Genomic DNA, 13,588 nt, shown 5'->3' on the forward strand with positions numbered 1-13,588 from the left:
TATACAGAATTAAGATAACAGGATTAATCAAGCTCTATCGTTGTCTAGGGGTAAATGACCAGTTTCAAAGTGACGCAAAGTTCAGTTCAATTTAGTTCAGTTCAGTTCGCAGTAATCACTGCCGTGGCTATGGACAGCGGGGGGAAGGAGAGAGAAAGCAAACGAATGAATATTCAAGGTTTCCAGACAGACCTTCGCAGTCAGCTTTCGGGCGAGTCCTTTGTGATGTCATCTGAGGTCACCGACCGTGACCCCTCCGTTTCCAGATACGATCGTTTCCCTGCGCTGAACCTGGCACCCAGGCAAGGGTGGACACACACCAGGTTCCCGCCAATCGTGCCTTTCCACCCTGTGTGTTTATGGCCCGGTACTTCCCACCGACTTGTGAGAGACGCATCGCTTCCAGGGTCTTGTTACCTCGGGTGTCGTGTGTGTGCTGCCTTAGCGAACCTATCCCTTTTTATCCCCCTGCTGGGGTATCGCCTGTCCATCACTTCAAACAGTTCAGGGTACAAAGGAGGAGTCGCTCTTGACAGCTCTCCTTCCCTTCATTACACATCTCCAAATGCTGCTGCATTGTTTTCCTTACCTCTCTCTCTCCTGAAGCAGGTGGCAGACCAACTGCTGATTCCACTGGTGCCAGCACAGGACAGCTACATCGTAATCTATGTGTATTCTTGTCACAGCTGTTATCACATCTTAAAAATAACTGACTCTAGCATTTTCCCCATCACCCATGTCAGGCTTACCGGTCTATAATTCCCCAGTTTCTCTCTCCCTGCTTTTTTAAAAAGTGGGGTTACATTAGCCACCCTCCAATCCTCAGGAACTAATCCAGAATCTAAAGAGTTTTGAAAAATTATCACTAATGCATCCACTATTTCTTGAGCTACTTCCTTAAGCACTCTGGGATGCAGACCATCTGGCCCTGGGGATTTATCTGCCTTCAATCCCTTCAATTTACCCAACACCACTTCCCTACTAACATGTATTTCCCTCAGTTCCTCCATCTCACTGGAGCCTTGGTCCCCTACTATTTCCGGAATAATATTTATGTCCTCTTTAGTGAAGACAGGACCAAAATAGTTATTCAATTGGTCTGCCATGTCCTTGTTCCCCATGATCAATTCACCTGTTTCTGACTGTAAGGGACCTCCATTTGTCTTAACCAATCTTTTTCTTTTTCTTTTTACAGTCAGTTTTCATGTTCCCTGCCAGCTTTCTCTCATAATCTTTTTTCCCTTTCCTAATTAAGCCCTTTGTCCTCCTCTGCTGGACTCTGAATTTCTCCCAGTCCTCAGGTGTGCTGCTTTTTCTGACTAATTTGTATGTTTCTTCTTTGGAATTGATACTATCCCTATTTTCCCTTGTCAGCCACGGGTGCACTACCTTCCCTGGTTTATTCTTTTGCCAAACTGGGATGAACAATTGTTGTAGTTCATCCATGCGATCTTTAAATGCTTGCCTTTGCATATCCACTGTCAACCCTTTAAGTATCATTTGCCAGTCTATCTTAGCTAATTCACATCTCATACCTTCAAAGTTACCCTTCTTTAAGTTCAGAACCTTTGTTTCTGAATTAACTATATCACTCTCCATCTTAATGAAGAATTCCACCGTATTATGATCACCCTTACCCAAGGGGCCTCGCACGACAAGATTGCTAACTAACCCTTCCTCATTGCTCAATACCCAGTCCAGAATGTCCTGCTCTCTAGTTGGTTCCTCGACATGTTGGTTCAGAAAACTACCACGCATACATTCCAAGAAATCCTCTTCCTCAGCACCCTTACCAATTTGGTTCACCAAGTCTATATGTAGATTGAAGTTATTCATTATAACTGCTGTTCCTTTATCGCACGCATTTCTAATTTCCTGTTTAATGCCATCCCCAACCTCACTACTACTGTTAGGTGGCCTGTACACAACTCCCACCAGCATTTTCTGCCCCTTAGTGTTATGCAGCTCTACCCATATCGATTCCACATCCTCCCAGCTAATGTCCTTCCCTTCTATTGCATTAATCTCCTCTCTAACCAGCAATACCACCCCACCTCCTTTTCTTTCATGTCTATCCCTCCTGAATATTGAATATCCCTGAACGTTGAGCTCCCATCCTTGGGCAGCCGGCTCTACTGCCATGATGAGGTTAAACTCAGGTTGGAGGAGCAACACCTCATATACCGTCTAGGTAGTCTCCAGTCCCTTCTTATGAACATAGAATTCTCCAACTTCTGGTAATTCCCTCCCCCTCCCTTCCCCTATCCCTATGTCACTCTGCCCCCCCTCCCTCAGCTGCCTATCACCTCCCTCATGGTTCCGCCTCCTTCTACTACCCATTGTGTTTTCCTCTATTCTTTCTTCACCTTTCCTGCCTATCACCTCCCTGCCTCCCCTCCCCCACCCCTTTATCTTTCCCCTTACTGGTTTTTCACCTGGAACCTACCAGCCTTCTCCTTCCCACCCTCCCCTCACCATCCTTATAGGGCCTCTGCCCCTTCCCTCTACAGTCCTGACGAAGGGTTCTGGCCCGAAACGTCGACCGATCTTTTCCACGGATGCTGCCCGACCTGCTGAGCTCCTCCAGTGTGTTGTGAGTGTTGCTTTGACCCCAGCATTTGCAGATTATTTTGTGTTTACCATTGTGATAAAGTAGCCAGTGAACTAGATTGCTTGGAGAATGAAGGAATTCTTTCCAAGGTTGAATTGGGCCCAGTGGTCCCAGTCACCAAGAAGAATGCATTTTCCCAGATCTGTGGTGACTTTAATATCACCATCAACCCAGAACTGAAAGTAGATCAATACCGTCTACCAAGGATAGAGGATATCACTGCAAGCCTTTCTGGAGGAAAACACTTAAGCAAAGTGGACCCTGCTGAGGCCTACCTACAGATGGAGATGGAAGAAGAATTCGAAGTGTATCTCACCATAAACACTCACAAAGGGTTTTATCACTATAATAGGCTTATTTTCAGAGTAGAATCTGCACCTACACTCTGGCAGGAAGCTATGGACCAGGTGCTGTATGGTTGCCCAGGCACTCAGTGTTACCTGGATGACATCATTGTTACAGGTGAGGATGACAAGGAATATCTCCAAAATCTCAAAACAGTGGTAAAAATATTAGAAGATGATGGGCTCAGACACAATGCAGCAAGTGTGAATTCTTTAAACCAAGTTTCACTTACTGTGTTCACACTATTGATGCACAAGCATTATAAATGTGTGCTGAGAAAATCCAAACAGTGGTGGATGCCCCGAGGCCAGGGGATGTGTTGTAGTTGTGGTCCTTTTTAGGATTTGTCAATTACTGTAACAGATTCCCGCCAAACCTGGCTGCCCCTTGAACTCATTACTACAGATCAGGATGAAATGGCAATAGACAAAGTAGTGTGAGGTGGCTTTGAAAAGACAAAGGAAATGGTGACTCCCAACACTGTACTCACACAATATGATCCAGTGACATCTCACCTGATAGCAGCGGCACAAATACACAGATGGGCTCTGTTTCTTGGAGGACACAATTACAAGATTGAATTCAAGAGGACAACTAACCAGGAAAATGCTAATGGATTGTTCTGTCTACACTTGGTAATGGAAATACCTGATACATTTACAAGAGAGAACACTCCTCTTGCCGCATTCTCCCTAATGCAAATCGGAAGTCTCACTATTACAGCGGAGACAACAGAAAAGGATACCAGAAAAGTCCCTACACGGTCTCAGGTCTACATGGCCTCACCAAATGACTGTAATGTGCAGCAGAAATCTCAGTTCCCCATTTTTACCAGCATTGGGATGAACTTGCCCTTGACAGAGGCTGTCTTATGTGGGGATTGAGAATTGTTGTACCATTCAAGCTGAGAGCTAAAGTGTAGGAGGAGCTACTGTACGTACCAGTCATCTAGGGGTGGCCAAAATGAAAGTTTTGGCTCAAAGTGTTGTCTGGTGGCCTGAGGTAAATTAGCAGATAGAGCAGCTTGCCCATGCACTATTCAGGATGCCACCATGTCCAGAAGATGCCAAGAGCATCTTGGAGAAGATGTTCAGAGCTGTCAGAGCTACTTCTTTCAGTCCAAGAGTTGATTCCTACAACCACCATGGAAGGGGCCCCAAAAGCTGCGATTTGTTTCACAGCTGCAAGTTTCACCTGCTAACCAGAGTGCACCCAACCTCCTTGTCAGGAAAAATATATTCCTACAGGAGTAAGACCTCCTCCACTGTGAATAAATCTTTTGGCCTGAATGGGATAATTTAAAATATATTATGCCGTGGATGTCTATAATGTATTGAATCCTCTTTAATTCAATCTTGCAATTGTGTCCTCCAAGAGGACACATTAAATATCATTTAATGATATTAAATCATTAGAAAGAGGTGACATAGGATCGGAAGGTGCAGAATCTTTATGGGTTGAGCTAAGAAATCGCAGGCGTAAAAGGACCCTGATGGCAGTTATATACAGGCCTCCAAACAGCTGCAGTGATGTGGACTACAAATTATAACAGGAAATAGAAAAGGCTTGTCAGAAGGGCAGTGTTATGATAATTGTGGGGGATTTTAACATGCGAGTGGATTGGGAAAATCAGGTCGGCACTGGATCTCAAGAGAGAGAATTTGTAGAATGTCTGCGAGAAGGCTTTTTAGAACAGCTTGTTGTTGAGCCCACTAGGGGATCAGCTGTACTGGATTGGGTATTGTGTAATGAACCAGAGGTGATTAGAGAGATTGAGGTGAAGGAACCCTTAGAAGGCAGTGATCATAACATGACTGAGTTCACTGTGAAATTTGAAAAAGAGAAGCCGAAGTCTGATGTGTCGGTATTTCAGTGGAGTAAAGGAAATTATAGTGGCATGAGAGAGGAACTGGCCAAAGTTGACTGGAAAGGGACACTGGTGGGAAGGACAGCAGAGCAGCAGTGGCTGGAGTTTATGCGAGAAGTGACGAAGGTGCAAGAAAGGTATAATCCAAAAAAGAAAAAAATTTTTGAATGGGACAAGGATGAAACCGTGGCTGACAAGAGAAGTCAAAGCCAAAATTAAATCAAAAGAGAGGACATACAAGGAAGCAAAAATTAATTGGAAGACAAAGGATTGGGAAGTTTTTAAAAGCTTACAAAAGGAAACTAAGAAGGTCATTAAGAGGGAAAAGATGAACTATGAAAGGAAGCTAGCAAATAATATCAACGAGGATACTAAAAGCTTTTTCAAGTATATAAAGAGTAAAAGACAGGTGAGAGTAGATATAGGACCAATAGAAAATGATGCTGGAGAAATTGTAATGGGAGATAAGGAGATGGTGGAGGAACTGAACAAGTATTTTGCATCAGTCTTCACTGAGGAAGACATCAGCAGTATACCAGACACTCAAGGGTGGCAGGGAAGAGAAGTGTGCGCAGTCACAATTACGACAGAGAAAGTACTCAGGAAGCTGGATAGTCTAAAGGTAGATAAATCTCCCAGACCAGATGGAATGCACCCGCGTGTTCTGAAGGAAGTAGCTGTGGAGATTGCGGAGGCATTAGCGATGATCTTTCAAAAGTCGATAGATTCTGGCATGGTTCCGGAGGACTGGCAGATTGCAAATGTCACTCCGCTATTTAAGAAGGGGGAAAGGAAGCAAAAAGGAAATTATAGGCCTGTTAGCTTGACATCGGTGGTTAGGAAGTTGTTGGAGTCCATTGTCAAGGATGAGGTTACAGAGTACCTGGAGGCATATGACAAGATAGGCAGAACTCAGTATGGTTTCCTTATAGGAAAATCCTGCCTGACAAACCTATTACAATTTTTTGAGGAAATTACAAGTAGGCTAGACAAGGGAGATGCAGTGGATGTTGTATATTTGGATTTTCAGAAGACCTTTGACAAGGTGCCACACATGAGGCTACTTAACAAGATAAGAGCCTATGGAATTATGGGAAACTTACATATGTGGTTAGAGCATTGGCTGATTGGCAGGAAACAGAGAGTGGGAATAAAGGGATCCTATTCTGGTTGGCTGCTGGTTACCAGTGGTGTTCCACAGGGGTCTGTGTTGGGGCCGCTTCTTTTTACATTGTATATCAATGATTTGGATTATGGAATAGATGCCTTTGTGGCTTAGTTTGCTGATGATACGAAGATAGGCGGAGGGGCCGGTAGTGCTGAGGAAACAGAGAGTCTGCAGAGAGACTTGGATAGATTGGAAGAATGGGCAAAGAAGTGGCAAATGAAATACAGTGTTGGAAAGTGTATGATTATACACTTTGGCAGAAGAAATAAACGGGCTGACTACTATTTAAATGGGGAGAGAATTCAAAGTTCTGAGATGCAAGAGGACTTGGGAGTCCTCGTACAGGTTACCCTTAAGGTTAACCTCTAGGTTGAGTCGGTGGTAAAGAAGGCGAATGCAATTTTGGCATTCATTTCTAGAAGAATAGAGTATAGGAGCAGGGATGTGATGTTGAGGCTCTATAAGGCGCTGGTGAGACCTCACTTGGAGTACTGTGGGCAGTTTTGGTCTCTTTATTTAAGAAAGGATGTGCTGACGTTGGCGAGGGTACAGAGAAGATTCACTAGAATGATTCCGGGAATGAGAGTGTTAACATATTAGGAATGTTTTTCCACTCCTGGACTGCATTCCTTGCAGTTTAGAAGAATGAGGGGAGACCTCATAGAAACATTTCGAATGTTGAAAGGCACGGACAGAGTGGATGTGGCAAAGTTGTTTCCCATGTTGGGGGAGTCTAGTACGCGAGGGCATGACTTAAGGATTGAAGGGTGCCCATTTACAACAGAGATGCAAAGGAATTTTTTTAGCCAAAGGGTGGTGAATCTATGGAATTTGTTACCACGGGCAGCAGTGGAGGCCAAGTCATTGGGTGTATTTAAAGCAGAGATTGATAGGTATCTGAGTAGCCAGGGCATCAAAGGTTATGGTGAGAAGGTGGGGGAGTGGGACTAATGGGAGAATGGATCAGCTCATGATAAAATGGTGGAGCAGAATCGATGGGCCAAATATCTGACTTCTGTTCCTTTGTCTTATGGTCTTATGGTCTAAGAAACAGAGCCCATCTCTGCATTTGTGCTGCTGCTGTCAGTGGAACACCCTTCTGTGGATTGATAATAGACCCCACTATTTGTTGATCAGTAATCAGGGTAAACTCTCTCCAATACAAGTACTAGCTGAAAAGTTTTACATGCCAAACCAGACTCAATGACTCTCTGTCAACCTGTGCGTATTTTTCCTCTGCTGCGGTAAGGGAACATGATGTAAAAACTATGGGGCGTTCACCTCCATCCCTCATAATATGTGATATGACGGCACCTATGCCATAAGGCAAGGTGATACAGGCAAGCTTCACTGGACGTTGTGGAACAAAATATGAGTAGAGTGTCGGGAGTCACCATTTCCCTTGTGTTTTGGAAGGTCACCACACACTGCTTTGTCCATGCCACATCTTCCCACTCTGTAGTAACTGTGTGTATATAAATTGAGTTGCATTCTATACTGAGCTGGAACTTATAGCTAAGAAGTGAGAAGTATTGTGTTTTTAATATTTCAGTAATACAGTATTTGAATAATATTGTAAATATATTCAAGCAATACACACAAAATGCTGGGGGAACTCATCAGGCCAGGCAGCATTTCAGCTGATGTTTTGGGTCGTGATCCTTCGGCAGGTCTGGAGAAACAAAACTGAGGAGTAGATTTAAAGGGTGGGAGGAGGGGAGAGAAAAACGCAAGGTGATAGGTGAAACCTGAAGGGAGAGGGATGAAGTAAAGAGCTGGGAAAGTGATAGGTGAAAGAGATACAGGGTGAGAAAGAGGGAGTCTGATAGAAGAGGACAGAAGGCCATAGAAGAAAGACAAGAGGGGGAAGGAGTACCAGAGAGAGGCAATGGGCAGGCAAGGAGATAAGATGAGAGAAAGAAAAGGGGGTGGGGAATGGTGAAGTAGGGGCGGGCATTACTGCAAGTTCCAGAAATTATTGTTCATGCCATCAGGTTGGAGGCTTCCCAGATGGAATATAAGGTGTTGTTCCTCCATCCTGAGTGTAGTCTCATCAAGATGGTGGAGGAGGCCATGGATAGACATATTGGAAAAGGAATGGGAAGCGGAATTAAAATTGGTGGCCACTGGGAGATTCCGCTTTTTTGTAGGTGCTTGGCGAAGCAGTCTCCACCATTTGCAGATTTTCTCTTGTTCGTGATTGTAAATATATTGTTCAATTAAGCATTCTTTGTTGTTTATTAATTCATTGTGGGTTACATATAAAAGTATGTGAATGGCATACATCATCACACCACCACACCGTATGCGTGTGGCTCGCTAGAAGTAAAAACAAGACTCTCAATTTGGTTTTATGTTTTGCAGTTACAAAACATGACGTGTCATTTGCAATGCTAGATTGTGTAGAGCTATTAGCACATGATGTCAAAATAAGCATTGCAGATTCACAGAAGTCTAGTTTATAGACAAGCATTTGAACGTGTTCTGTGATCTGGCTTCTGATAAAGCTTTTGCATACTGCATACAAATATTTGTGACTCCATAGTAAAAGATTTTTAGCTATTCAGTTACAACGTGAGAACTAGGACAGGAAGAGTGGGCGTGCACACAGAAAACAGTTAAGGATCTGGAAGTCCTTTCTTTTATGCAGCTGGTCATTGACCTCTTGAACAAACTGCCAGCTGAGGCCTAATCAGTGAATTAGAAAGCTTTACCATAACTCTACTCCTCCATTAATAAAGCATTTGATCCCGCAGGGATTTTAAGATAATAAGGAATTCTGATTGGATAGATAAGAGGAGACCATTTCTAATAGCTAGCCAGACCAAGATTCAGAGCCAGGTCCTTCAGAAAGGAGGTTAAAATCCATTTGTACATGCGGAGTCTCATCGAAGTCATGGGTGTACTTCTGCAAACAGCAATCAGCTATAGGTTAACTGCTAATTTTAAAATAGAGTTTAATGAAGCTTTGATTATAAAAAGTATTAAGGGATATAGAAGAGTCAATGAAATTATTATAGGTCACAGACCACTCATAATCTTATTAAATGACTGATTTAGTGGCCTGAGCATATTTCTAAGCACTCTCTTACCTCTTTTTGTCACCTTCACCCTCATTCACATGTTCATTTTAAAATCTCTATTCAGCAGATGTTACCTCTTCCCATTCATCCTTTCAAAGTAAATCTTATGTTTCCTTAATCTTTTGCAAGTGTGCTCATTAAATGCCAATACCTTGCCAGGCTGATGGTGAGATGGACCCTCCCAGTCAAATGCTTCCTGCATGCCCAGAGCATCACTCTCACAGCACAGTGCTGGCCGGATGACTGTAGTGGAAAAGAGATGGTAGCTCAGCTCTTTGCAGACTATGGGTTTGCAAAGAGGGTGTGGAGAAAGGTAAAAGCGCCTCTGTCACAGTTCATTCCGAGCCGTTGTGTGACACAGGACTCTCTGATCGATGAGCTTTCCCTGGGAGAGACACGCACACAGATGAACATCAAGTGCTAGTGGCAGATTATCAACCCAGTGAAGGATGCCCTTTGGTCTGCTCGAAAACTGGCGGTAGACCAGCACATTGAGATATGCATGGAGAACTGCTGCTGACTGGCACATCCAGGCTGCAGGAATACATGCTGACGGACTCACTCAAGCTTGGTACAGCCACCGCAGGCCTCTATGGGGAAGGACCACTATAGGGTTCTTCTATTACTGGAGAGGGAGGGGCCGGATTGGGGGAGGAAGCCCTTCAATTATTGTAGTAGAATACGACCCCAGGGGGTCACGTAAGTGACAGCAGTGGTATGGATGTGTTAGAATGTAATAGAACAGTACTGAAAGAATTGACTTTGAATGTAAAAAATACATTGTATGGTTTATTCTTGTAAGTACTTTTTATTATGAATAAATTTTATTTTGTACATAAAACTGTCTCTTCATTAAACTGACCTGCTCATGTGCTGGTCTAGCATTATCCTTCTCATTTTCTAATGTATTTTAAGTTTCAGATGACCGCCAAGACTTTCAAGATGTGCTCATGTATCTGCATATAGCTCAGTGAAAATAAATCCAAGTTATGCACTCCACATCACACACCCTCTTTGTAAAGTGCTTGAGACTACTCACTCAAAGTCCGACCTCAACAATTCACATACCTGTGGTGGGGTGGGGGGATGTTGTCACTGATAGAATTCTCATCCCAGAACTCACTGATGACTGCTGACCTGGGGGTGGGTGGGGAGGGAGGGATGCATCAGCCCCCACCCACCCTCATCCTCACTCATCTGCTGTCTGACATCCGACCACTGGTGTATTTTATCACGCATCCACGTTGCTGGCTTTCAACAGCAGAAGACGGAGCGAAGGCCTAGACTCTGTCCTGACCTCTAACTCCCCCATATCCCTGTCCTTAAACCCTAACAACCCTTTCTGTCCCCAAAACCATCCCTACAAACAGCTAAAAATCAACTGTCCGAGCCATGACTTTGACAGGGACCGACACTCAGTACCATCTTGAATATTAAAGACAAAGTTGCCCTTAACAAGTTCACATTGATTTTCAGTTATTAACCCATAAGAACATAGACTATAGACCACTACAGCACAGTACAGGCCCTTCAGCCTATGATGTCTTGTTGACCTCTTAACTTACCATAAGTTCAATCTAACCCTTCCTTCCTGAGTAACCCTCCATTTTTCTATCATCCATGTGCCGAAGAGTTTCTTAAAAGCTCCTGAAGTATCTGCCTCTAGCATCCCACCTGGCAGGGCATCCACAGACCCACCACTCTTTGTGTAAAGAGCTTATCACTGAGCTTAAACATTTTATCTCTTCATCTCCCACCGAACAAAGGCCAACAATAAGAAACCCCTCTCCCCTGATTGGATGGCTCACATTTCGAAGCACCCATTATTTCTAACCATAACCCAAATACTGCTTCCACAGAAGGACCATTACATGAAATACCCTACCATGTCAGCAGTGAAACCTTTACCAGAGTGTTACAATACTTCTTTCTGTTCCTCCACATTATGCTTGAAAGGCTTCCCGGAGATCTGGTGGCATCTGCTTATGGATTCTCAGGTCTCGTCTCAGAATTGCTCAGTTGCCTTTGATGGATTGTGAGGCCTTCGGAACTGCTTCTAAATATTTCTGTCAGAAGCAAAAACAATTCATATTAAGTCAAATAATTGAAAAAATTGTAAATATTCTTATAAAACATATTTATTTAAAATCATCCTAAAATGATGGATCACAGTGTACACCTGTTCGTTAATACAAATATCTGATCAATCAATCATGTGGCAGAAAAAGCATGCATAAAAGCTTGAAGACATGGTCAAGAGGTTCAGTTGTTGTTCAGGCAAAACACCAGAATGAAGAAGAAATGCGATGGAAATGACTTTGACAGTGCAATGATTGCTGATGCTAGATGGGGTGAATTGAGTATCTCAGAAACTGCTGTTTTCTGAGCTTTTCGTGCACAACAGTCTCTGGAGTTTTCAGAGAACAGTGCAAAAACAAAAAAAAAACATCCAATGAGCGGCAGTTCTGTAGTCAAAAGCACCTTGTTAACGAGAGAGGTCGGAGGAGAATGGCCACACTAATTCAAGCTGGCAGGAAGGTAACCATGGGTTACAACAGTTGTGTGCAGAAGGGCATCTTTGAACTCACAAAATGTTGAAGTGGATGGGTTACAGCAACAGAAGATCACAAATATACACTCATGGCCACTTTATTTGTTACAGGAGGTACAGTACCCAATAAAGTTTCCCTCGAGTTTAAGTAAAACATAACGTAAGTCAATCACTTTCCTGACCTTCATATCTGGAGTGGGTGGAAGTCCTTACTCCAGCCAGGTTTGAAGGGGTATGGTTGTGGATAGAAAATCTATTGGTGCCTCTCCTTAAAGTTCCGCCAAAGCCCTGCATCAACAGAGCTGGCATTTTGCTTTATGCAGTGCTCTAGTTGCAGGCAAGCTGGGTCTGGGCCAAGCTACTGTCTACTGTAAACAATGGAATAGTCCCCATCACAGTTGCTCATTGTGAGGAGAGAGACAGAATAAAAGAAGGAAAGAAATGCAAAACTTTCAAAGATCAACGAACAGAACTAACCAATTCCAAATCCTCTTGATAATAGGGTTTGTCCCCCAGCTCCACCATTTCACATTCTGCTTTTCAGCCTTCTTACCATGTTTGGCCTGTGCATAACTTCAGACTAACTGGATGATAGCCAACTCCGTTCTGAAGGCTTTTAGTGTCTACAGACTGACTCAGCATGGACAGTGTAAAGGCTGGGTATGGTAACAAGCCAGGATAAATGAAAAATGAAGATCTAATACAGAAAAATAATACCATTGGAAAAGCATAAAAAATTGGCAAAGAAATACAATAATTCTTCATCATTTCAAAGACAACAATGGTTTCTTTGTACTCTTTGGCAATGACCCTAATTATCAGGCTTACCTTGTATGTCTTGAACCCATTACCAGCCCAGCTCTCCTATCATCCACCAGTCTCACACTCACTCACCACTTGATTGACTCAGAACCTCACTCTCCAATGTGTCCTCCACCCCTGCCATTCCTGATCACCTAACAATGGTCTCATGGTGTCAACCACATCTAGCATCCCATCACTGGGTCTCCATCCACTTCTCCCTTCATCTCCATTGCTCTTGGGCCCAGTCACTGGTTGCATCATGATCTGGTGCACCAATTTGGAAGCACAGGAATGAAAGAAGCTGCTGAGAGTAGTGGACTCATCCCAAACTATCATAGGCACATCCCTCCTCATATCAATAGTAACTACAGGAGGCATCGCCTCAAGTAGGCATCATCCATCATCAATGATCCCCACCATCTGAACTGTGCAATCTTCTCACAGTTACCACTGGGCAGGAGGAATAGAAGACTAAAATACCATACTGCCAGGTTCAGAAACAGCTACTTCCCTTCAACCAACCAGTGCAACCCTAATCACTATAGTTTAGCAATACTATGACAACTTCGATGACTTTGCCTTAAAAATGATTTGTTCTTATTGTGCTCATGTAAAATTTGTGTACAATTTATGTTTCTCTATGAATTCTGTTTATATGATGCTATGTGTCTGCTATGCCAGAGTTGAAAGCAAGTTTTTTCATTGCACCTGTGCATTCATGACAATAAACTCAACTTTGTCTTGGACGGAATACGCAGTTTCCATTTCACACTCCTCAGCAGGCAAAGGATGAAATGTGGCACCAATTCAATACCATCAACTATTGGTTGCAAAGCAGTGGGGGGCCGACAGTCAGCTGCCACACAGTGACCTGGTAATGTGTTCACAATAGCATACCATAGTTCTGACCTTCCCACATCTTAAAGAATTTGACAGCATCTCTGCGGATTTTGAGCTTTGTGATTATCCATGACATTGCATTTATATAATTTTAGAAACACCTTAAACCCTTTGAACAAGTTAAAGGTAAATACTGCATCAGAGGTGAACTGATAAAGATTACCGAGCTCACTACAATAGCTGCTCTGGGAGAGCCTACATACATACTACATGGGTGCTTCATCCAGGCCTCAAAATCTTTTGTATATCCCAATGAGGT

The sequence above is a fragment of the Mobula hypostoma genome, chromosome 7 (assembly GCF_963921235.1).
Source record: "Mobula hypostoma chromosome 7, sMobHyp1.1, whole genome shotgun sequence".
NCBI lineage: Eukaryota > Metazoa > Chordata > Chondrichthyes > Myliobatiformes > Myliobatidae > Mobula > Mobula hypostoma.